We start from the raw sequence: 4315 nt of genomic DNA, 5'->3' as shown, positions 1-4315 counted from the left end.
TCTGTCTTCTATCCGCATGTTATCTGATTGGCTCTCCGTCTTCTGTCTCATCTTTTCGATATAGAGAAAGAAACCCAAAGAGATGTGGGTTCTTCTCTTTTAAGCAAATATGTCTCTCTCCCCTTGCTGTTACTTGTAGCTTTCCTGTCGTCTATGAAGCCGCGGGTTCTTCTCTGTAAACGTCGGTAGATCTTGCACGTTGAGAGGTGGATTTTAAAGAGAAAACTACCCTGTCGTTGCCGTCGGATTTTCGGTTACATGTGGCGACAATGGTGATGATGGCGGCGATGACAACAATGGTGGTGGTGGAGGCGATAGTGGTGTCGCCGATGGTGGTTGTGGTGGTTGTCAGGTGGCGTCAGAGGTGGCGGTGATGGTGGCAGTTAAGTGTGGTGGTGGTGGTGGCGGCGGTAGTGGCAGCCAGGTGGTGGTGGAGGTGGCAGTGGTGGTTGTTTGATGGTTATGTGATAAGAGTATGATGAAAGAGGAATGAAATAAAAAAAAAGAGGGGTGCGAAGGAATTATTTTGATAGAATAAGATTGCTTGTGGAATCGTTGATTCCATTTTGTTGATCAATCAAACACTGTTTTTTCATCCATGACAATGATTCATTTTATTCACTATGTCATTCCCGTGTTATGCAGCAATGAACGTGACCGTGAACTGATGGAGTTTGACTTCTCAAGAGCAGGGCCGACCCAACTTTTTTAAGAGGCTTAAAACTGAACGAGGATTCAAGGCCTTTTTCAAATTTTATTGTTACAAAGTAAAACAACTAATCACGAATATGCTGCACATTTTTAAAGAGGCCTAAAACAAAACGAGAATTCAAGTTCTTTTTCGAATTTTATTGTTACAAAACAAAACAACTAATCATTTCCAAGTGAGAGCCTAAACCATGAATTGAGTTTACCCCCTTAGAGACGCCCTGCTCAAGAGCTTGGGCACGTATAAAATATCAATTACGTTGCACATTTCAGAATAGTACACAATGAGTGTTTGTCAATTAATGTTACGTGTTTTGTAGTTGGGTCTCTGATTTGATATAATATGGGAATCTGTTCTACCAAAATTTTGAGTATATGATTTGACAAAAAATATAACGTGTTTTGTAATTAGTTTACAATCAGGTTCTATTAGTTTCATCATTAGGAAATCCTTACCCCTGGTAGTGAAACACAAACCCAGCGGAAAAACCCAAAACCCGACATAATTGAGACGACTAATATCCAGCCCATTAGGGTTTGGGACGAGTTTGGATTCGTATTAAAATTTTTCGTAGGTTTGGGATTTCTGAAATATTTGATTACCCGACTAGATTTCTCAATTATATATCCGGCATAAGTGTTTTACATATGCATTTTAAACATATATATTTATCTGTTAAAACTTGTTTATGATAATTATTTGAGACATTTTATTTTTATGGTAATCATACTTTGTTATCGACTAGTTATATTTTATCAAACCCAATAGAAACCCGACCGTTTTTTTTCTTTTTGGTCAAATCCCGATAAAAACCCGAAACCTGATGGGTATCCCTGAAACCCGACAGGGATTACCCAATAAAAACCGACGGGTTTAGGACAAGTTATGGTAATCAGGTTTGAGTTTAGGAATACCTAAACCGACCTAAACCCGACACACTGCAATCCCTAATTTTAAGTATTTTACACATTAATGAGCGTAAGAAGATGTTATAAACTCATTGTTTTTAAAATCCTTCTATATATTAAAAAGGACCAATTCTATTGCTTATTTTTATTATGTTCCGTTGTTATAAAAGAAGTCAACCATTTATTTAATAATTCTTTATATTTTTTGTTTGTTTTTTTTTTAAAAAAGAAGTCAACCAATTATTGAATAATTCTAAAAATAATATCTTGATGAAGACCAAGCTCATATAGCCCCACACGCCTTAAACATATTGACCGACCAAGCTCATATAGCCCCACACGCCTTAAACATATTGACCGACCAAGCTCAACCTTATAAAAATCTACTTCTAATACTGTCCTCATAACTAAGAATTGAGCAGATAGGGTTTCTCTTTCATATTCATTCATACTAATTGCCAAAAAGTCTGAATTTTTTTTAGCTAGTTTTCTGCTGGATCATGGCCAATATCTTAGCATGCTTCCTTCTTATCTTAGTCCCTTATGCAGTCTCAATTTCTTTCAATTTTACAAATTTCAGTCTAAATGACAAGGACATGTTCATATTAGATGGTGGTGCTAACATTTCTAAAAATGCAATTCAGGTGACCCCAGAAAATAAAAAAGGCACGGTCATTGGGCGGGTGTCATATATCGATCGGCTTCATCTTTGGGACAAGAGCTCTGGCGACCTAGCCAGCTTCTCTACCAGATTTTCTTTTGTAAAATTATCTAACTCACGGAAACTTCATCGTCAAGATGACGGCTTCATATTCTTCCTTGCTCAGGATAGTTCTCTGATACATGGTGCTGCGGATCCTGATCAGGAAAATACCTCAATTAATAATAGTGCCGATCGATATGTTTGGGTGGAGTTTGATCCTTATTGCAACGTTTGGGAAAACAGTTCCATGTGTGATCATGTAGGTATTAACGTTAACTCTCATTCTTCTATTAAGCAAACACCATGGCAAAATGACATGTCAAGTAGAAGAGAGTGTCATGTTTGGGTTAAATATGACTCGGCTTCCAGAAATCTTAGTGTTTCCTTCACTGGTTTTCAGAATGGTAAAGTCGAAACAGATGAAGTATTTCATGTTGTTGATCTCCGGAGTGAGCTTCCTGAATGGGTTGCTTTCGGGTTTTCGGCTGCAACTGGTGAGTTGGTTGATCAAAATACTGTAAACTCTTGGATGTTTAATAGTTCTAATTTACATGAAAGCAAGCTCTGGTTTGTGGTGGGATTAGTATCTGGGATAACGGTTCTAATCGCACTTCTTGTTATACTTGCACTCGTTTTATGGAGGAAGAAGAAAAACGACAGTGATGAAGTGGAGGAAGTTGGATATTCTGTGATGACCCATGAACTTGAGATGGGTGCCACTGGTCCTAGAAGATTCTCTTACCGTGAATTAAATGAGGCAACTGGTGGCTTTGCAGAGAAGCAGAAGATTGGAGAGGGAAGTTTTGGAGGAGTTTATAAAGGGTTTTTGAAAGATCTGAGCACATATGTAGCAGTCAAAAGGGTATCAAAGACTTCCAAACAGGGGATCAAGGAGTATGCATCGGAAGTCAGGATCATTAGTCGGTTAAGACATAGAAATCTGGTGCAACTCATTGGTTGGTGCCACCAGAAAGGAGATCTCCTGCTTGTTTATGAGTGTATGGAAAATGGAAGCTTAGACTCCCATCTTTTCAAGGGAAAGAGCTTGTTGACATGGGGTACAAGGTACAAAATTGCTATTGGTTTGGCTTCTGGTTTATTATATCTACATGAAGAATGGGAGCAGTGTGTTTTGCATAGGGATATCAAATCAAGTAATGTGATGCTAGACTCAAATTTCAATGCAAAGCTTGGTGATTTTGGGTTAGCTAAGAGAGTTAACCATGACAAAGGTTCTCAGACAACGATTTTGGCTGGAACCTTGGGTTATATTGCTCCTGAGTGTGCTATCACGGGAAAGGTAAGCAAAGAATCGGATGTGTTTAGCTTTGGAGTTGTTGCATTAGAAATAGTATGTGGCAGAAAATCGATTGACTATAAGGCACAAGAAAAATACATATGGTTACCGGAATGGATTTGGGAGCTTTATGGGTCTGGGACCTTATTGGAAGCAGTCGATTCACGTCTTGGGTCAGAGTTTGATGAAGATGAAGTCAAGCGTTTGATGATTGTTGGGTTATGGTGCATACATCCTGACTCAAAACTTCGCCCATCAATGAGACAAGTGATTCAAGTACTAAACTCCGAAGTAACCCACCCTACACTCCCTACAAAGATGCCTGTAGCGTCTTATTTCACAACACCCATACCATTGTCTTTTGATGGCTCTAATGTGGATTTGTCAACATCTTCATCTTATATGTATGGTCGTTAAATACTTTTATTATTTAATGACTTCTTTTTTTTTTTGGGATTGTAAATAGGGCTTTCAACTATCGATTTGGCAGTTATTCACAACCGTTTACGGTTGTATAACTATCAAACAAGTATGTATATATATATATTAAGTAATGGTGGCCTGAATAGGGCGCCAAGTAATCGATATCAAATTTCATTTAACCTATATTGCGAGTATTTCTTCTTTTCATTCATATTCAGTTATGTAAATCTCGTATTCAATTATATCCAATATTTAATACCAAAAGGTAGGAATTT

General features: G+C 38.0%; 1 pseudogene; it reads left to right on the top strand.

The window, feature by feature from the left end:
* The first annotated feature begins 2074 nt into the window (after positions 1 to 2074).
* LOC143624594 (L-type lectin-domain containing receptor kinase IX.1 pseudogene) lies at positions 2075 to 4059 on the top strand (annotated as a pseudogene).
* Positions 4060 to 4315: the final 256 nt, after the last annotated feature.

This window comes from Bidens hawaiensis, unplaced genomic scaffold, assembly GCF_021521415.1.
Source record: "Bidens hawaiensis isolate Kalapana, Puna unplaced genomic scaffold, B.hawaiensis_p1.1 tig00003902_1, whole genome shotgun sequence".
In the NCBI taxonomy this organism is placed as follows: Eukaryota; Viridiplantae; Streptophyta; class Magnoliopsida; order Asterales; family Asteraceae; genus Bidens; species Bidens hawaiensis.
This window is presented reverse-complemented; position numbering and strand designations above follow the sequence as displayed.